Raw genomic sequence first — 22657 nt, 5'->3', positions numbered from 1 at the left:
CCAAATCACTAAATTGTACACTTTAAGTAAGAGAATTATATGGATTATAAATATCTCAGGAGAGCTACTGGCCCAATGCAGGGTGGGGAACAGGAGGCAGCCCACCACAAAAAGCATCTTTACAAGCAGGTTATTACTAAAGACACATTCCCAGGTCCTGCCTTCCAAGATTCTGATCAGTAAATGGGGTAGGGAGAGGACACACGAGAAATCTCAATTTTCATCGAGGTAAGAGTTCCCCGATCAGGAAAGCCTGAAGCATAATGACCTAACACTTCATTCCAGAATCTCAGAGGAGGATCAACGCCGATTACTCTTCAGGAGAGGCCTCGAGAGGCCAGAACAGAGCCTGAAGTCTTCCTCAAGATGCTCCCATCCCTTGTCCTACAACTCCCTCTCCCCCCAGGAGCTCAAAGCCCTTGGCAAAGACAATGCAAGCTTAGCGCCCCACAGCATCTAGCTCAGGAGGCCTCGCTGGGCAGGCTGCACTTCTTTTGATTCCAGAAATGTTAGCCCAGCGCCCAGTAGATTGGCAGTGAGCTGGAACTCGAACCCAGGAATCCCGACGCCCATGCGTTCTCACCTCCAGCTCCCACAAAGGTCTCTTTTTTGGGTCTGGGTGTCTCCCGGAGGGCACGTTTCCTCCCAGGGCTGGGGAGAGGAGGCGAGGGCGGTGTGTAGAATGAAGTCTATGCCGACGACGTACAGTTTCTGCTCTCCAGGTTGCCCAATCCCACCACCCGAGGGGATGGATGGGCAGAGCTTTCCTGGGCTTGGCATGGGGCGTCCTGGAGGGAGTCAGTTTCCGCCCCTCCCCAGGCCTCGCTGCTCTGAATCCAAGGCCCGACAGGCCGCCCACACCCTGCCAGCGCAACAGGGCTCAAACGAACAAGGGGGCTGTTGTTGAGACACGCTCTTTAGCCAGTGAGGTTACCCTCTAGAAATACTTCTAAATAAACACATAGGCCAGCCCATCCTGAGGTCTACACGCTGCCCAGCTTTCGGCACAATGCTTGCCTCCGTGGCATTTCATCTCCCCCGTGGCCCTGCAACCACCTCTGTCCTCCTTCCTGTCCGGGGTGAGGTTTCCTTGGGAACCAGAGGCAGAACCCACAGGCTCACTAGCCTGAGGCCGGGCGATCACGGCATGCCGGAGTTCTTCTTCCAAAGCCCCTGGCCGCCTCCACCAGGGAGATAGATCTCTGCTTCAGATGTGATGCTGCCCTGGCTGGGTGACCGGGACGATCCCAAAGAAAGATCACCGTCCCTGCTGTGGGGTCGTACCCTGACCCCTCTTGACAATGGGAGAGACTCACCCTGTGGCTTTCCCTACCCTGGGGCAGGGGTTCCCTGCTTTCTGAACCACTCAGGAGCCTGGGCTACATCTTCACACTGTACACAGGTACCCCACTAATAAGATCTCTGCAGCATCCCCACTTCCCAGAAAGGGAAACTGAGGTCCCAAAGGTACTGGGAGAAGCCAGGGGGCCACAGCCCTGGGCCCCCCAACTTGGCATGTACCCCAGATGGCAAGGAGGGATCCAGTACCTGAGGGTTCCTGAGGAAGGCCACAGTGCCCACCCTGAGGGGAACTGCACAAAGGTGAGAGGCAGCTTTGAGCTATAAAAATACTGGATTCAGACTCGGACCAAAAGACACTGAATGGTCTCAAATTTAAATGCCTGCCTAACAACACTTTTCCCCCGGAGGGCTTCCATCAAACTTTGTCCCTTTTGGTGCTTCAAACTACCCACTGGGGTGGGTAAGGAAACATTATTCCCATTTTAAAGGTGAGAAACACAGTTGGAAACGTGAAAGAACTATAAGCACCTGTCAAGTTAATTCTTAACATCCTTTTACCTCGTGAGATTGTGCATCTGCCCCCAAATTTAAGGGATTCGGATGTATGGCCGGGGGAAGGGTGGGAGGGAAATAAATTTTACCATCCTGAACTGCTCTGATATGTAATGGATGCAATTAAAAGTTACCCTTCAAGCAACAGGGAAAAATAAATAAATCTGTCTAATCTGAGTTACCCTGGGGATCTGCAGGACAACCACTAATCCAGTCCCCACTGCTATGTGTCTGACGACTCCATGGAGGAATAACTACCTGTGAGTCCTGAAAGGCAGGCAGTTGTCTTTATATTATTAACAGTAATGGAAACACACTACCAGGAATAATCATTCCTGCATCATGCCAACCTGAACTTTCATTTCACTGTATGAGCTGTTGGGCATCAAAGCCAACAAATTCGCAGAAATGCTCAGGGAAGAAAGGAGGGGGAAGAGAAGACAGCCCAGCCTTCTGCCCACCACCTTCCCCCCACCCCATCCATTAGAAAACATATTTCTAAATAAATCATGAGAAAGCCCAAGCTACAAAATATTCCACAGTGCTAGGTGCGCCGAAACCCCCAAAACATCACCTCAGGAAAAAAAACAAAAAAAAACGTTTAGACCTCAATCTCACTGATTCATCTACCCCCACCTCGGTCCAAATTAGATGAAATGCTATCATGCTGCTGTTTTAAAACAGTGTCCGAGAAGGTAGAAAAGGTTACCCACAGCAAGCAAGGACTGCCATCCTCACCATAGCAACGCGCCTATTTATAATATGGTCTACCTGCTTCAAAGGCTTGTACAAGACACTCAAGGCAAGTCTAGTGCTACATCCAAGCCGAAGATGAGCCGGAAACTCTCATGAGCATGTCAATGAAACACTTCCAATTACATTACATGCCACAATTATTAGCATTGACTCTCAATTTTTTTTTCTTTCTACTCAAGCAAAAGCAAAGGGGAAAATGAATTACGACAGTTTCTAGGACATGGTAGAAACCCAGCATGTCACTTTCCAAAGTGCTTTGGCTATTTCTTTTTAATGGTTAACCCCGATCCACACTTGAGGTTGCTGAATCCTCACCAGGGTCAGGCGCACATAGCCTGGTAAGGTACCCGCAGGTCCACAAGCAAGGCCTCGGCCATGCATACCAGATGCAGAAATTCCAGAACCCAGACTCAGATCTACAGTGGACCATGGAGAGAAAAAGAGGCTTTTGTTTTAGAGGGAGACGTAGGCAACCACATCCAATTCGCCTCCAAGGTCCACATTAGCGTTTCCAGAGAGGAGCCCAACTATATTCCTATCAGCAGCCTCCCGTTTCCATGTCAAAGTAGCAACCATACAGCATCAGGCAAGGCCCAGATTCAAACCCCAGTGCAGCCACTTACTAGCCATGTATTTTGGGGCAAGTCCCCTAACTTTCCTCAGTTTTCTCATCTGTAAAATGGGGATGATGCATAAAGTTGCTGTGAGCATTCAGTTTAAAAATATACGGAATGTTCTACAAACTGACACATAGCAAAAGTTCAACAAACAACATCTATTCTTTTTTTTTTGTTACTAATATTGAAGTTCTTCTGGACTGATGATTGCCGAGTAAACAAAGCCTCAGTTCCCGCACATGACAGAATCACAAGAATACCTCAAAAATGTGAGTGTTCCCCTCCCTTAACACACACTCCAAGGGATAATGCCCGCCCCATATCACAGCTGGAAAAACTGAGGCTAGACTCACACGTGTACCAGTGATAATGCAAATGTTCAAACCTGGGGGGCCAGGGGGAAGTTAAGGGAAATAGAAGGGTGAGTGACTTACAGGAACCATTAGTGGAAGGCAGACAGAGAGAGACCCACACTGTTTTCATTAGGTCAAATGGAAGAATGACAAAAAGCATCCCCTGGACCAAAGTGAGTGACACAGAAGATTGGGATTCACAGTTCCAGACACCCTACTCTGCTAAGTGCTTTCTTTTCCCAATAGACTGTACACTCCTATAGGGCAGGGACTATGTCATTGTATCCAGGCATCAGCAGAGCAGTGGACATATCGCAGACCCTAAATAAAGAATCTGTTTCTGCTGAATGCATTCAGGGAAGGGGGGAGCTTCAGCTTCTTGATATCTCCCCTAAAGTGCTGGGCTTTTTTTTTTTTTTTTTTACCAAAATAAAGGCAAAAGATACAGTGTTATTTCATTTTGTTATCACAACAATCCTCTGAGGGACATTTTTATTATGCCTATTTTACAGACAGGTTAACTGAGGTTTAGGGAAGTTCTAGCTCAAGATCATACAAAGTCACAAAGCAGCAAAGTCGGGATTCAAGGTAGATCTGTCTGACCCTAACATCAAGCTCTTTACCACTTCGTTAGTCTCGATCTTTCTCTTGATGTATCATGGGTAGAATAGTTCTTAGCTACGAGCAGATGCCAGTAAGTATTTTTTAAACAGAAACAAAAAAGAAATGGGCAACTCAGGTTGTAGCTCCCAGGGCTCACAAAACCCTAGATCAACCACAGCTGAGAGTGCTTCACCATAGCCTTGCACACTCACTGCAGACATCCCGGAAAGAAGAATTCAATGCACATCTTCACCCACCCATCTCTGCAAGAGAAGGCCCAGGAGCAACACCAGTGACATGAAATGGGCTGGATCTGTTCAAGTCCAAGTATTCAATTATTCCAAACCAGGGATCCAGCATCACCAAAGAAAAGGGAGCAGGAGGTCAGGGCAGCACCCACCTGGGCGGAGTTCTCGAACATGACACCTTCTCCAAATCGTCCTGGGGAGGAGTGGAGGCCGCAAGGAAGGGAGGGACGTGGAAAATGCCCTAATGCATCCTCTTAACCAGAGCCTGAGCACTTCTCCACCAGAGACAGACACAAGCACAGCAACAGTGACTTCTAAGTGTGCAGGCCGATTATAGCTTTACTTTCAAAAGAGCTCTGATTGATCTTTTTTGATAGACCTGAAATAAATTAAACTAGATTGACTCACTTGAGAATGGACTCTAATCCCTTAGTCAGATCCCGGAGAACTCAAACCAAACCAGCTGTTAATTTAGGCTTTATAAGATAAAGCATGAGAAATCCAAGCTGATGTACCCCAGAGCAAAGCTTACATCATCTCTGTAAGCAATCAACTTACTGCTTCTTTTAGGAACTAATCAGTTCTTGGGTAAGTGGGTACCAAGCCTGCACTCTCACAGCGAAAACTAGCTCAAGGAAAGGAAGAAAGGCGAGAGAGGAAGAAAGGTCCTGAGAAACACTGACTGACTCACTCCTCGACAAGCTCAGAACCAGCCCAAGACATTTTCGTTTTGCTTTCTGCTAGTCATCCGTCTCCGGCTGCAGAAACTGCAACAGCTTGACCGGAGCCTCAGCACCAAGTGAGAGGAAGCTGCTGACACTCTTAATATTTCTTTAAAAAAAAAGGTGGGGGTGGGGGGGAGGTTCTGCAGAATTACCCAGAAAATATTCCCCACTACGTTTTTATCCTCTCATCTTTGAAGATCACACTGTCCCCTTTATCTTTGCTCCTGGGAGCCTTTGATTTGAATATAGGAATCCCAAGGCTTTCAAGTGGCGGCTGCCCGTGGCACTAATAGAGTTAACAAACACACACACACACACACACAAACACACACACACACACACACACACACACACACACACAAACTGCAGGCTTCTTCCCAAACTAAACTCTGCTCACAAACAGGCAGCCCTCCCAACTTGCACCAGGATTTTTTGGAAAGGGATTCATTCCTCTATCCCAAGTGAAGATGGGCATTCACCTTGACTGGACCTCACCCACAGTCTCACCCCAGGAGGCTCCACCACAGCGCCTTTCCTTCTGAAAAGAGAAAGGCTGCCAGCCTCTTGCTCCTAAACAATGATGTTTCATAGAACACTGTTTACTGAACATAAGGGGATCAAGAATTGAAATCCAATTTAAGGAATTATGGTGCCTTCGGACTGTTTTTCTTCAACGATGAAAAAAGACAGGCATGTTGTTTCTGGAATTAAGCCAGAAACTGATCCTTGTAGTAATACAAGAAAAAAGAAAGAAATCAATGAATGTATGTGTTTATGTATGTGGTTGGAGGGAGGGGAATAACTAAAATATAAGTTAAAACCTGAGGAGCAAATGAATTTGACTCCTGCTATGGAAGGATCCTGAAGTTGCTTTCAAAGTCCTATTTTAATACCTATCTGACAAGGAGAATACAGTTCATCTCTCAATACTTCTCAGAAGCAGAAGCAATTTAAGCAGAAAAGATGGCCTGAAAATCAAGCACAACGTCTGTCCACTCGCCTTCATTAGTAGCAAAACAAACCGCGCACCCAAGCCAAGAGTCAGAACCGGAAAAGACGACAAATATCATTCCCCTTTGAATAAAAGTAACCACTGCCGCTCCGTACTCAGCACTGGTCATTGTATGTATGTTTTCCTATTTAATCCTCTGGGATCAGTTCTGTCCCCATTTTGCAGATAAAAGTGCTGCGGCAGGGAGGTTCCAGAACCGGCCATGGCCCCACATGCAATAAATGGGTGTGACTTGAGACGCCAGGTGTGTCCAACTTCAGTGCCAGAGCCCTCATCCATCACCCCAGAATGCCTCCTTTTTACAGCAAAAACGCTGAACTCCAGAGAGTGCAGCACTTTCACAGCTTCCCACCTCTGTGCACATCCTATGGGGGCATTTCACAGATGAGCAAACTGAGACCCAGAGAATAAAGCTCTCCACAACCAGATAACTCAGAGGCAGACCTAACCGTCTTCTGAGCTCCTGGACCCCTAATTCTAATTATGAAGCTTCATCCTCTCCCTTAATTAAGTTCTTCCCCACTGTCATTCCCAAAGACAAAGTCCTCCCCAGAGGAAAATGCCTCCTCTCACCAAGGGCTGCCTGGGGAAGGAGTTTTGTGATTGGCGTTAATTTGGGGGGAGGGGGGGCAGAGAAAGGAGGCAAAACTATTAGATGAAGTAAATTAAGACATTTCTGAGAGGTATGGCATAAATCGTCACTTAGAGGGACTGACCAATTGAAAAGGTACAGCACTGCTCTGCATGAAAGCTACACCATCAGCCAGGATGCTACAAATGACAGCGGAAGAAGACAGGAAAATGGAGGCACTTTCTGCAGCCCAAGGCCACTGACCAGCTACAAAGGTCTGGCCAATGCCAACAAAAATACCATACCTTTCTGATGAACAAAGACTGCTAAATACAAGTCCTTTTTGTTTTTCCAAGGGAGGTGGGAGGGTGGGAGAGCGTCAACACACTCTTCTATTGTTTTACACGTCCCAAAGCCAAAAAGAGGGGCGTGAGGATTAAAAAAAAAAAAAGTCCATTGACTGTTTTCTGATTTCTCATATTTCACTCTTTTCCTTTCGGCCTCTGAAAAAGCTAAAGAAAGAGAGCCATAAAAACGGACAAACCTCCCAGCCCTGTGTGTGAATTCGGCCTTCTGCAAATGAGGGAGGTTGGAACTGGACCTTCTGGAACCAGGAGGTGTTCAAGAAACAGTGACTGCTGTCAAGTCGATTGGGAGGATAGATGTCATTTCTTAACCTCCATTGAGAATAAATCATTCCGGACAAGCTCCTTACTGCATCGCTGTTATCCAAGCGGAAGTGTGAACAGGCCCGAGAGAGCCGTCCACTCACTGATTTCTTGCCCAGGAGAACCTCCCAGGAAAGTTCCAGCGAGGGGACCTGTGTTGTGAGCACGGACTCAACTGCAGACATGCTGCCCCTCCCACCATGGGTCCTGGCACCCAGGGCCCCCGAGCAGTGAGCTTCTAATCACAGGTTCTGAAGGCCCCTTGTCCCCAGAAACCCACTAGGGCCGCTTGTCTTTGAGACAAAGTGGAGGAGGACAGGGGCTATTACATGCTTATTACAGATTCAGACAAACAATAACCTGACCACAGCGGCCCCAGGAAACTCCCTCGTAAAGAAAGAAATAAGTGTTATTAGGTTCGCAAGCCAGGAGCCAGCCCTCTGTCTTTCAAGAACCAAAAGGGATGCCTTTTAAAATCTACTTTTTTTAATGAAGTTCGAAGCAATAGAAATTCGACCAAAGAAGAGAGCAGACGCTACAGCCAGAAGGCCACAAATCCCTGTCTTGCTGTCGCTAACTTCATGTCCATCAGAAGCTGAATAATTCTAAGTCCAGTCTCCCGATCAGTTTTTTGTCTGCCCTCCCCAGGGAGATAAATTATGTCACAACCCAGACTCTTCAAAAGGTATTCTGGCCTCCTGATTCGGCCCACTCGCTTACAGGAGAAATAACTCAGAAACAGATTCTTTTGGCGGGGCGGGAGGGTGGGGGAGGAGAAAAAGCACAAAAAGGTGTGCAACACAATCCGTCACCCACTTGTCCACTTGGCAAGAGTGTAACAACAGTGTTGTCAGGGTGACCAACTGTCCCCGTTTGCCTGGGGCCGATGGGTTTCCTGGGACGCCCGATTGGTAACAGTAACGCCACCATCAAACCTTTCTCATGGACCAGGCACCGGGCTAAACCCTCTCACAGGATCTCACAAAGACCCACACGGGAGGCAAGTCCTCTTATGAAACCCATTTTCCACAGATGAGAAAACGGAGGCACAGAGCCATTAAGCCATTTGCCCAATTTAAAGTTTTCAGCTTTACGTAAAAACAAAACCAAAAAAAAAAAAAAAAGTGGTGGAAATCAAATACTGGCATAAAGAAAAGTTCATACTTTATGGGAAATTTTGACCTGGAAACTCGTTAATGAGGAAAAAAAATATTTCCTGCCAAAGGAGATGAGAGGAAAGCAAGGGAATCAGGGGAAATACAGAGAAGAGGAAGATCAATCACAAGTTGGTCTAGATGTTTCCAAAATAGTCCTTAGAGACATTACATAACTAACACAGAAAGAGAGAGAAGAAACCCCAGGTGGGGAGCGTGTGACAGCAGAGGATCCAGGACGGGGACAACGGCTCTGCGGCCACTTGCCAGGGAACCCGGGCCCAGGCGAGATCTCCAATCTCAATATCCCTTGGGAAGGCCAGCCTGGGGCTCCCTCTCCTCAGACTCCCACGGGCCAGGAGCCCTGGTCCCTTTGGTTCCCAAGCAGCCAAGTTCACGAGCTGCGATGGCAACTGGAAACCACAAACCATGAACGGAACCAGAAGTCGGCCGAAAGATAAAGATCCACTCTCACGGAAAAAGCAACGATAGCAGAACCACGGAGGTCGAAATCAAAACCGTATCTGCTTTGCATGGGGCATGTGGTTTTGTGTGTGTATTTTCTACACGTCAGTTCATCCGCTCCCGACGTGTGCAAGTCACTGTCGGGCTCCTTTAAACTGCTTTGCAAAACCAGGGGCCTGGAGAGAAGCATTTTGGCCCAGAATTCCAATAAGGCCAGAGGAAAAAAACACCAAACAGCTCTCAACTTTATTATTATTATTAAAAAAAAAAAAGAGGGCTTCCCTGGTGGCACAGTGGTTAGGAATCCGCCTGCCAATGCAGGGGACACGGGTTCAAGCCCTGGTCCGGGAAGATCCCACATGCCGCGGAGCGGCTAGGCCTGTGAGCCACAACTACTGAGCCTGTGCGTCTGGAACCTGTGCTCCGCAACAGGAGAGGCCGTGACAGTGAGAGGCCCACACACCGCGATGAAGAGTGGCCCCCGCTCGCCGCAACTGGAGAAAGCCCTCGCGCAGAAGCGAAGACCCAACACAGCCAAAAATAAATAAATAAATAAATAAATAAATAAATAAATTTACAAAAAAAAAAAAAAAAGAAAAGAAAAACATAGTTGTGGAGGCAGGGGGCATCCAACCCGGTCTGCAACAACAAGGATCTTGGTGCTCTCCCTACACGCTCCGAAAATGACAAAATCATGGCAGGAGGAATGTGCTTGTGGGGAAACGATAAGTACATTCAGACTTATCTTCTGATGAAGATAAACTGGCAAATGTAACCCAACTGAAAAGCCACCAGAGCAAAACATAGTTGTTTTTTGTTTTTTTTTTTTTGGTTGCCCTTTTTTTTTGAGGCAGGGGTTCCCCTCTTCCAAGGAAAGAGGGTCTACCACGTGACTGAAGCTTTTTCCTCCAGAATTCAGGCCCTGAGTGCCAATTCTTCAGACAGAAATGGCTTCACACATCAGGTCTTCTGTGACATTTGTCAACTGCTTTCACTCACCATTGTGAAAATGTGACAAGTGACAAGTTTTTTAAGACAACACAAAACAAAATTGGGTGCACAAAGCACGGTGGTGGCTTGGGAAACACCTCCTTTTGAGCTTGGGGACATTTTTGAACCTTCCTGTAAGTTCTCTTTCACAAAAAAATGCCTGCCTACGTTTGGGTCAGTGAGGTTTTTTTTTTTTTTAATTAACAGGAAAATTCTTGGCTTCTTCAGCCCTAACTAAGCAACTGAAGACCAGGAGGAGGAAAGAAGAGAGGCTTGCTTTTGATTTTAAGGATAAGAATCAAATTCAGAACTTTGTGATTCCTGAAACATCTTCTGAATTGTCTTATAGATTCCATACATCAATTAATCCCTTATCGAGAACTTGATACCATAAGGAAGCTAATATTTTTTTAGTTCTACAGAAAATAATTTATTTTAAGCTAAAGAGTTGATATTATCTCACTATTTCATTTTTGTATCATATTTTAAGTATTCCTAGGTCTTCTACTACATATTTATATCTGAGGATCTAATCAAAAGGACAAAAACGCCTCTTTGCACACATGACTGTCAGATTTCAGCCCTGTTCCAAGACCAGAAAGGGACAAGTTAATCAAGAAAGCACCCCTCCTGGACCCTGAAAAGACTTACCCCTACCATGAATAGGCCATTCTACCCAGAAAGTAGATGCTTTCTTTTCCTTAAGAGTCTGTTTTCCAAAAACTCCCTTACTCATTGCCTGCCCAGTGCACACTGTCTATACGCCACCCCCAGGAGTATAAATCTTGAAAGCACTTTCAAGCCAAACCAGACGGAGCCCCAGTAAAACTCATGGAACACAAGGGATGCTCCCTCTTTCAGTGCAAAGTTCTTCCTTCAGATTCGGAAGCGCATCTCAATGTTTCTTCCAAATTCATTTAGTTGCACTACTTGTTCTGAAATGATTGGGAGGTCTACCAACGGGCAGGTCAACTTGAGGGCTTCAATGTGCTGGTGGTTTTTGGTGGAGATGGTAGTTTAAATTATCTCAAAGTGTTCTGCCTAAATTCTACTGCTAAACTAGTCTAGAATATTCAGATTCTCAGAATTCAGTATTGAGCCATAATTGTAAAATCTTAACTTTTTATTATCATCCCTGGATTCGTTCTTCAACTGAGTTGGAGAAAGTCAGAAAGTAAAATTCTAATAAATTTGCCTCTGGGAGAAAAGATTTGCCTGGAATGAACACTCAATGTATACCACGACCCCATACAATGAACTTTACCCCAATTAGAGAAAAAAAGCTCCTAGGACTTTAACCTTCATTTACACCAGCACTCCCAATGGTTAGATTTATGGGCTGGGGGCAAGAGTGTACAACCATGAATTTCTTGGCGGTCCACTGCCAAGCTCCTTACGCACTCCAGTCTTTCAAATGCTCCTTTGAACAAGCCCAGAGTCCAAGTCCAGTCCACTCCACAAAAGAAAAGAAACAAGAAAACCCCGAAACCAAAAGAGAAAAACCAAACAATAACAACTCAATGGCAGGCTTTACCAGCTCCTCCCAAAACAAAGGAAACTAGAGTCTTCTAAGAACATCCTGGACCAAACCAACACTATAGAAATGGGGGGCGGGGGGAGTAAAACCAGAAATTTTTAGATGAAAATCATAAAATTCCCAGGAATGCAAACTACTGGATGAATCTAGAATACAAGGTCCATATAGATCCTAATGAGTTTGAGTTGTGGAAACACCAGTATTTAGCTCCGAAAGTTACTTCTCTAAAGTTCAATGTTGCCATTCACCTCATCAGTATATACTGAGCACCTACTATTGAATTCATACAAAGCTGGGTCACTCCTCAACAGCTATTAAAGAAAAATAGAAAACTTTAAATAGATAAGACTTTCCAAATTCTCTTCCAAATATGCATAATATATGTATCTCAGAATAATAATGCCCTCTTAACTGCTTTCCAGTAGAGAATCAAATGCCCCAAGATTATCAATTTAAACTTAGCTGTCCCTTTTCCCTCTCTCTCTCTCCCTCTCTCTTAAATCATCATTAAGGAAATAGAGCATTTTCTAGGCTTCCTACTACAAGGCTTGGAAAAACCCAGAAGGATATTGGGGAGCTGGAAACACAGAAGAGGAACCTCAAGTTTCCTATATATTTTGGACTGTCAGCAGCATTTAGGATAAACACCTCCTCTCATTTCTGCTTCGTATGTTTTCCTTATTGGTTCATTTACACAGCGCTGCTCTCCTGACGGCGGTCAGTACATCGTTTTGTCATTTCTGCCTTTCCCCGCCATTAGTGCAGGCTGCTGAGACGACACCCCAGATGCCTCCCCAAGTGGCTAGCAGCATCAACGCATCCCTTCCCTCCAAGTGGTCCCCCCGTTGACTAATGTTCACCAACACTCATACATCATTCCCAAATTGGTCCAAATGAATTAAACACAGCTCTGCTTAACATTACGAGATTTAAATGGATTTTCTCTCTACAGGTCTGCCCCATAATTGGGTTTATCCATCTTGTTGAAGTACAGTTTACACTTGCTAACATCACGCCAATTCAAGCTACATTTTCTGCTCCAGTGGCAGGAGCAAGGCAGATTTGTCATCGGATCATAACAGGTAATTCAAACAACAATTAGTTTGATGACGGCCCGTATGTCAATGTCTGCTCCCAGCAGCTGGGCTCATACTCTCTGCTCTGTGTTCCTCAAGATGAATTGTCTTCACAATTCTTCAATTTCAATCATCAACAATGCTTACTGAATCAACTTAAAAACTATTGACACAAGACTATCTTCCCTATGGGGCAGCCTCGCCAAAGCTCTGGTGAAAAGAATCCTCTAGTCCCCCACCACCGCCCCAGGATGGGCTACTACCACACACACATCCATTTTCAAGCCTTGGACAATTTCTGATTGTCAACCAACGTTTTTTATTCTAGTGCTTCACCTCAACCTCAAAATTCAAGGAGGCACAAGGTTTGGGAATAGAAAGGAATGAATTTGCTTGTGAAGGCTCATCCATCTACAAGTAGGAAAGTGCTTAATTTTTTTTTTTTTTTTGGGTAAGTCCCCCTGCAGGAATTAATGACAATTGTCAAAGTCTGAGAAAATGTTATAATCCAATGGGTAACACTACTTGTCATTTAAAGGGAAAAAAAGCTAATATTTCTTTTAAAAACCAACTAACCTCTAAGCATCTTGAAAATTAGAAGATAATCACATAAATATAAACCAGTCCAACTATGGTTATGCATTGTTTGGGCAATGCCATAGTCATTAAGACAGGATACAAATTCATGCACTGAAGGAGAGCTGAAATTAAAATATGAGATACCTGGGAAAGAATATTAAGTTTACACGGGGATTGAAGGCCTATCTCAAATTATTTGGTTGAGTACCAGAAAAATATACTTATTGGCCTCTCATGTTATGAAAGAGGTTATTATGAAAAAAATGCAAACTTATGTCCTCTGTTCCCTTTCTGCTCACAGTATACAGTATTTAAACACATTCACACCCCTGCTGTATACCTACTATGTCCCAGGCATTCCTGCACAGACAGTGCTCTAAGGATACAAAGATGAGTAAGACACACCTCAGAAGAGCTTACATTCTAGTCAAATGTTACAAGGACTAGGCAGGATTTTCAAGTGACATAAGAGAAATGCAAACAGCAACCAACAGGAGTCATAAATCTTTGCTACTCAGCAAAGATAGTCCATGTTATCAAATTTATCATGTGTGATGTTCTTGACAGGAAATAAAAAATATACAATGCATGTCGGAATAAGGCTGATCTGAAATCTACAAATGAGTACTTTACATAGTTCTCAGTGGTTAAAAACAGCTGCTTGTATTTATCAAGCAGTGTGCCACTGCCCTACCCACCTCATCACAGACCTGATCTCATTTCATCTCCCAACAACCTTCTCGAAACTAGCATCATCCCCCATTTTACAAATTAGGTAACTAATTTACCTAATTAGTAGGTAGACACTGGCAGAAACTGGACCTGAACCCGGGTTATCTAACTCCAGAAGCATATGTGCTGAACCGCCCACCTCCTCTTGTACCTATCGCTTTAAAATGCAAAGGTAATGCTCCTAGGGCCTCAGTGGCAGGGTGCCCACTTGAAGCTGAAAAACTAAGCCCGTGGTTCTCAACCAGGGGCAGCCTGGGCCCCCGGGGGACATTTGGCAAGTTCTAGAGATGTTTTTGGCTGTCACATTTTTGTTGGGTGCTAGTAGCATGGAGAGGGGAGAGGCCAGGGCTGGAGCTAAGCAAACATCCTGCCATGCACAGGACAGTCTCCTGTGCAACAAAGGATCATCAGCCCAAAATGTCAATAGTGCTGAGGTGGAGAAGCCTGCACTAAGCCATCTTATCTCATCCAGCCCGCAAAGACATGCAAATTTCCAGTCCAGGCCTCAATCTTTATAGAAGCTGGTGGAACCAAGTGTCTTTCCAGCTGGTACCTCAAAAAACTAGGGTTTTGTGAAGATGCTTCAAAGAGTCCACAAATATTTGATTCTAATGTTTCTTTTTATAACATGCCATAGATAAAGAAATATATAGTACCTGTGCCTACTCTGGTATTTTTTAAATCTCAATGTATTACTCATTAAAATATTAAACAAACTGCCAACCACCCAGGGGTTTTGGTGGAACCCTTAGGAAGAATGGTCAACTGCCGCTTCTGTTTCATTGAAGAGTATGCTGCAATTCCAAGGTAAACTGTTTAAAAAAAAATTGTAACCACTTATCTGTTTGACCAGGATGTGATACCATGCAACCAAACCCAACTCCAGAAACAAATTAAGTGCTAAGCTTGATAAGCCTGCAAACGTCAGCCATAACCCACTTAGAAATGTCTGTGCTTAGCTAAAAGGCCCCATGATTCTCAGGGACTTTATTAAAAAAAACAAATACCATTATAAAGTGCAACTTATAAAATGAAGTTACTGGGAATTCCCTGGCCGTCCAGTGGTTAGGACTCAGTGCTTTCACTGCCAGAGCCCAGGTTCGATCCCTGGTCGGGGAACTAAGATCCCACAAACTGCTTGGGAGTTTGGGACTGACATGTACACACTGCTACATTTAAAACAGATAACCAATAAGGACCTACTGTATAACACAGGGAACGCTGCTCAATATTCTGTAGTAACTTAAATGGGAAAAGAATTTGAAAAAGAATAGATACATGTATATGTATAACTGAATCACTTTGCTGTACACCTGAAACTAACACAACATTGTTAATCAACTATGCTCCAATGTAAAATTAAAATTTTAATAAATAGCTGCAAAAAAAAAAAATAGCTGCAAAAAATAAATAAATAAATAAATAAATAAATAAAATAAAATGAAGTTACTAAGAAAATACAACCAGCTGACTGCCACAGACCAGACCTCTACACCTACTGGCTGTGGTCCATATGGGGGACACAGATGGCTGATAGAACAGTTGTTTCCATTCTTTCCGGTTGTTCTAGTCAAAGACAACCAAAACTTCTCTGCATCCTCACCAGCCCTCTTACAGGCCATGCAGGCTGGGCCCCAAGTGCCTTAATATGGTGGAGAATGAAAAGATACAAATATCTCAACTTATACAAATACAATGATACAATTAGGATAGACAGAAGTTAAAAACCAGTAAGTAAAAACGAGATTGTTTTATTTTAACTGGCCAATGTAATGCAACTGCTATTGGCTTGGACAAGAGGATAACTTCTCCTTGAAAGATGGACATTAAGGGCTTCCCTGGTGGCACAGTGGTTGAGAATCTGCCTGCGAATGCAGGGAACACGGGTTCGAGCCCTGGTCTGGGAAGATCCCACATGCCGCGGAGCAACTAGGCCCGTGAGCCACAACTACTGAGCCTGCGCGTCTGGAGCCTGTGCGTCTGGAGCCTGTGCTCCGCAACAAGAGAGGCCGTGACAATGAGAGGCCCGCGCACCGCGATGAAGAGTGGCCCCCGCTCGCCGCAACTAGAGAAAGCCCTCGCACAGAAACGAAGACCCAACACAGCCAAAAATAAATTAATTAATTAATTAATTTTTTTAAAAAAGATGGACGTTAAGCCAAACAAATTGGGACTCCTGGCTTCTTGTCTCAGCACTGTTTCCACCAAGTGGTGGGACCTCAGACAAACCAATTCGCCTCTTTGCGCCTCAGTTTCCTTGCCTTTCAAAACGGACTCTACCTTTGCTCCACTCCAAGAGCGTTCTGGAACACCAGCATCCCTTGGGGGTGCATCAGAAAAGCGGAGTCTCAGGCCCCAGCCTGGAACTACTGATCCCACATCTGCATTTTCACAGCACGGGGAAGTCTGAACAGCACTTAGACTGCCAGGCCCCTCAGCCTCAGGCTCCCACAGCCCCCTGCATATGACAGCAGAGTCCCACCTTCTCACACTGGTACTAACTCAGGGGACAGTGGCCACCACTGAGATGACCTGTTAAAGAAATTCTCTCAAAAGAGAGACTCCTATCACCGAACAGACATCCTTTAGAACTCCGAATGCAACCAGTCTTCTCCCCCAGGGAAAGAGTCAAGCCAAAATAAGCCAACGAACAAAAGATCTTACAGCAGTTGTTCTCATGAAGCTACATGCATCAGAATCATCCAGAGTGGGACGGGGTTCAGATTCCAGCATCCCCCTAGGCCGGTGCATTGTCTTTAATGCTCCCCTGGGGATTGCAATGTGCAGCCAGAGTTGGGAAATACTGCCCTTGCCCACCGGCCACAGAAGCGGCGTCAATATTACCTGAAAATTTGTTAAAGCTGCAAATGGCGGGACCTACCCAGAACCTGAAACTCTGGTGGGGCCACAATGTGTATCACAACAAACCCACCAGGCACTTTCTAGGTGATGCTTGCTCAAATCTGTGAAACATAGACCTAGTCCTGATGAATGAGAATCTCCAAGGGGTTAAAACCCAGGATTCTGTACTTTTGAGCGGCTCCCAGGTGGTTCTTTTGTACAGACCCCAGAGAGCTGGTTAGTCGCCATTGCTTTAGGAACCCCCAGACCCTGCTAAGCTTATATTCTGAGCAGACAGTAGTCAGCATGAGGTTGTGTAGTACAGGCTCTCTCCAGCCCAGTTTTGAATCCTAGTTCCTTGACCATGTGCAAAATATCTTGCGTATTTGAGTCTCCATTTCCTGATTCACAAAATGGGGATAATGGCGGTAAGAGTAGCTACACCATTTGGGTTTCCTTCTGCGTTGTTATGAAGAATCAATAAAGAATTCACATACAGCACTTAACACCAGACCCAATGCGTTGGGAGAATTCAATGAGAAGCTGCTACTACTATCAGCTGTTGTTATTGCCTCTGACCCCTAAGACCAAGCACATCACTGCCCAAGCCACTCTTTCATAAACAAAGAAATCCCTCTTCTTGAGCCTTACAAAAGTATCTGGCTCTCCTCCCATAACCAGGGAGAAGGAAAGGCCTCAGAAGCTCATCAGAACCTAAGGGCAGTCTAGTTTCTCACTCAAAATGAGAAAAAGTTATTCCCCTCAAGTACTTCCAGCCCTTAATTTTTACTCAGCAAGCGAAAATGACTGAGCAGCCGATAAGTGATCAATTGACTGATTTCAGAAGCCTCTGGGGCAACAATTCCAAAACCTCAGTAGGCAAAAATCAGAACCCTGATTAAAAATGCAAGCTCCCAGACTGTATCCAAAACCTACTCAGTCAGACCAAGAGGGGTGGAGTGCTTATAAATCAGCATCCAAAACATCACCAAAACTGAAGCTCCCTTGATACGTTTTGCTCACTGATGAACTCCCCAGGGGCCTGGCACACACTAGACACACAATAAATATTTTTGAATGAATGAACAAGCATTCTGAGGTATGCACTTAAATTAGACAATTAGGCTAAAACGCACCACTATAGCAAGTGTGTGAACCTTTTGAATACGTTAACTGGCACCCAGAGGCTTTGTCAAACTACTCTAGTGAAATGACATCTGTGTCTGTCTGTCTCTCTCTCACATACATACACACACACACACACACACACACACACACACACTGCATTCTTTGTGGAAAGTGGACATGAAATCTCACAGCCAGTCTGGTGATGGGACTAAAGAACTGTATGAAGAACTGGCTTCTGGGAGTTCTCCCCCTTAGCCCAGATCTGCTCCTCAATGGAGACAGCAAATCCTCACGAAACCTGAAAGGCCAGGGAACTTGTGGAGCAAGGGAGGGCCCAGAACACAAGAGACGACCATCCGAAACATGAACTAGGGAAAAGCCAGGCACCCTCAAACATCCTGCCCAAACCTGCTGGTACAATTCTCTGGACATTTTTATCACGAACACCAAGGATCTACTGGGGCAAAGAGATGGACCCTGAGCCACAGCACCTCAGGAATCTTAACAATGTTAAGACTCGGACAAGACTCAGTGTCAAGTTCACATTCAATAATAAAGGACCAAGAGGGGACAGGACACTCTCCAAATTGTATCCTTCTCTTGCTGGCTCCACAAAGCACCCAGACCCTGGAGGAAGGTCCTCAGGCCGTACTGAATCATGGTGGATGAGTTCTAAGACCAAGCAGAATGGTATGGGCTGGGAGAACTCAGATGGAAGCTTGCAAGCCTGAAGATGAAAGGGAAAGCAACACCCACTACAAAATCTCCACCGCTCAGCTGTGTAAACAAATAAAATGGTCCATTTCTTCTGGATCCTCTCCTAGTTGTCTTTGTGCACGCACACACAGACACACACACACAAACCACTTCACATCTGAAAAGAAAAACAACCAAGAAAGGTCTACACAGTTTGTTTTTGCTGCGTGTGGAGTTTTTTTTTCCTAAATCACATCTGACTTGGTGTTAAAACATCAACCTTTGGCCAAAATACTCTTAAAACAAAGGCTTAATTGGTTCTGAAGTAGCCCTTCTGAAAACCAAGGGAAACATCTTCTGTGGATCTTGACCTTGATTCCAACCCTGCTCTTGGGGTTGGAAGGAGTGTGGGAAGAGCTCTCTTCAGGGAGGTAGTGGGGATAGTGCTTAAACGTTTATCCACAATCACCTGCAGGGCACCCCTGGGAGGCATCTGCAAAGTGGGTCCACCTCTGCACTCAGCCTGCAGGATCTCTTCCGGGTTAATGGAGACAGTGGGAGGAGTTCCCAGAAACAGGCCCCAGTGGGAGGAGCTCCCACTGGGGCCAGAAAGCAAAGCAGTGTGTGAAGGGGCGTGCACCGGAGCTTGGGCAAACTGGCCTCTGATCCCACCCAGATCTTTTTACTGCTCTGCCTCCTGTGTGTCACTCACACACCCAACAACCCCTACGCTGGTGCATTTCAAAAGATATCATTTGAAATCCAGTGTTCAAGTCTCTGTCAAAAGGGCAATGCAAGCTAAACACACATATCACTCTCCCAGTCGAATCCTGAGTATGAACAACAGAAACCAACACATACATTCCTCCAAAAGATGTGGGTGAGAATGTTACTAGGGCCTTACACTCATAGTAGCAGGAAACTGGAAGCAATCCAAATACCCAAAAGCACAGAAAGGACACCTGCATTGTGGCATAGTACATGGCAGTAAAAAGGAGCAAACTATGCTGCAGGCAATAACAGGGATGAAACACACGCATAATGCTGAGTCGGGCCAGACATGAGACGGTATATTCTACACAATCCCATTGCTAAGAAGCTAAAAAACAGGCAAAACTAATCCATGGTGATAGATAAAACTAATCCAGGGTGAGAATTTTTGTCAGCAGTCGGGGGAAGCTTTGAATACGTTGAGACCCCAGGAGAATTGGTAATACTCCTTTTCGGGGCCCAGCAAACTACAGCCTATGAGCCAAATTCAGCCACTATCTGTTTTTATGAATAAAGTTTTATTGGGACCCAGCTACACCTATACCTATTCCCTTAGGTATTATTTTTGGCTGCTTTCACACACAATGGCAGAATTGAGAGGCTGCCACAGAGATTGTTTGGCCTACAAAGCCTAAAATACTTATTATCTGGCCCTGTACAGAAAAAGCATTCCAACCCCATTCTATATATTGATTTGGGTGATGGTTTCATGGATGTTCACAAAAGTAGAAGTTCATCCATCTCTCCACTGAAGATCTGTGCACTGTGCTGTACTTATATCTCAATAAAACTCTCTACAAGTCAATAGAGTTAAATATCTATGTCTTTAAAAAAAAAGAAAAAGGCCTTTTAATTTTTATTCCAGTTATACTGTGTTAACCATTTAGGGAAAACATGGCTTTTGTGTTGCTCTTGTCTTTTCAAAACTGAGAGGAGTTAGGAGATTGTCAAAAGTGAGGAAGATCCCAACACATCAATTGATACTGCGTCCAAACCTTTTAGAAGAACATGACAGACACATCTAGAGAATCACTCACAAGCCATTCATATAAACGTTGCACTTGGCCAAGTCCTGAGATTACAGGAGGCATGGGAAGGGAAAGGAGGAGGAATCTCATGGCATGCATGGTGTTATTCTGCTCTAGGTTATTTCAGGATACAGCTTAGGAAAGCAACCAGCTCAGCTCGGATTGAAATACTGTACCTATTAAGGTTAAACCGTTTTAAATTTCCAGGGAAGAAAATTCTGCCCTGACAATCACGTTGCATCTAAGCCTTAAACTGGAGAATGGGGCAGAGGGCAAACATCCGCTCTAGTCTGCACCAAAGCAGGGCCACCCTCTCCTCTCACCCTCACGTCGCTACTGAGCTGCCATGTGCCTTGGGAACAATTTTATTGTGTCTGAGGTCTCCTCTTTTTTTCCCCTTTGCTGCTTTCGTTTCGTTTTGTTTCGCCATTTATCCTTTGATGGTCAAACTAAAATTACAGCTAGGTACCATGTGGCTTGACCTCATCCTGGTCTAGCAGAGATTGGGGGAGAATGAATCCTCAAAGCATGGCGGTGCTGGGTCTCTAATAAAATATCTCTCTGTTTGCCCACATGGGCATCATGCCTTAGCAAACAGAGGCAGAGGAGGACAATACTACCTGTTCATGGACGAGTAGTAATGCTTTCAGTCCTCCAGACAATGAGCTCTGTAACTTACTCCATCTCCCTCCTGAGACAGCGCTTCACACGGCCCGCACTGCGCCAGGTGGTTTGGAGAAAGACGAACTGCTCGGCCTAACAAGGGACACTTCAGCAACGGGTGTAAAGACACAAAACAGCTACTCTGGGCTCGGCTGGTCTCCCAGTGACATGGCCCCAGCCAGCCTTTCCACTCCAAGATAGGGATCGTGACGCTATTCAACCTTGACAATCCCCATCCCCCAGGCAACAGGATTTTCCAGCCCTCCACAAGAGGTAGCAGGCCTCGGGACACTGTTCATCACCCATTCATCAAGAGTTAGGGTTTGGGCTTGTTCTCCAACCAAGCCCTGAGTCTATACCCTTTTCTGGGAGCAACAGTCACTGTGCTGTTGATCCAAAGGAAGACGGGTCCCCCAAGGAGAGTGCCAGCAAGAACACCAGCCTTGGGGACTTCCCTGGCGGTCCACTGGTTAAGACTCCATGCTTCCAATGCGGGGGGCGGGGCACGGGTTCGATCCCTGGTTGAGGAACTAAGATCCCACGTGCTGTGCAGCGCGTCCAAAAAATAAAACAAAAACAAAAACAAAAAAAACACACCAGCCTTGGAAATAATCTGGGGGTGGAGGAGCATTATCGAGAGTCGTACTTTCCCCTAAAATACACACACGGACCGGCAGCACGACTGCAGAAGGAATCAAAATATTTTTAAAATAAGTCACTGTCACCTTGAAATGAGTACAAAATACTAGGGGCTCCACCGAATAACAACGTCTGCTGAGTCCCGCTTTTCACTGGTGGAATAATTCACAATGTACCTGGGGCAAAGGGCTACTGGAAAGTCTTCTCCAGACAGAGGCAGATTTGAAACAGCACAGCTACAAAGATGCGATATGGCTGTGGACCACATACACACACACAGGTTATCTGCAAGGGCTAACCACAAGAAAGGGAGCCAGGGAAGAATGGGAATGATATAACCAAGCGACACCAGCTTCCAAGGAGAGAAGACCCCAGAGCCAGACTTGAATGCCCCAACAGCGGGTTTCAAAACCTCCCCTTGAAGGGTTAACCCAGAAGCAGAGGACTCAAGAAGTTTCGGCACCATTAGTTACACCATGAGGTCCATCCATCCTGGCCAGGCCAGGCAGACAGACGAAAATCGTATTAGTCTGCTCTCCCTTCACTACTGCACTCTGTTGGCATCAGTTCAGCTCTGAGTCTATATTAGTCCGTGATTTGTTTAGCCTTTGGATTTAAGAGAATGGAAGTACTACGTGAGCAGGAAACAGGACACTCATCAGAAGCTGGGATCCGTCGCCTTTCCCTCCCAGCACTTCCAGTGTCATGTATCAACAAGTCCGAGAGAAATCAACATTTCAGAACAATCAGGTCAAAAGTGATATTCTTAGCACCACTTAACATGATTTTGATCCACCGGAAACAACTCTCTGGCTGTCACACGGCCTCCTCTCCCATCTCACCCCCCTTAATTCTTCCCATTCACATTCTGTCACCTCATGTGACTCCCAATTTAAGACCCCTCCTGAAGCAAAAAAACAGTAGCCAAGCTAGGGGGTCTGTGTGCCCATC

At 45.4% G+C, this 22657-nt stretch overlaps 1 protein-coding gene across 47 annotated transcripts in view; it reads right to left on the bottom strand.

The window, feature by feature from the left end:
- Positions 1-22657, bottom strand: part of TCF7L2 (transcription factor 7 like 2) — a 199822-nt gene that overhangs the window by 163433 nt on the left and 13732 nt on the right. The window lies entirely within an intron of this gene.

Source organism: Balaenoptera borealis (genome assembly GCF_965194805.1).
Source record: "Balaenoptera borealis genome assembly, chromosome: 10".
Lineage (NCBI taxonomy): Eukaryota > Metazoa > Chordata > Mammalia > Artiodactyla > Balaenopteridae > Balaenoptera > Balaenoptera borealis.
The sequence above is the reverse complement of the archived record's forward strand: the minus strand, read 5'-3'. Positions and strand labels throughout refer to the sequence as shown.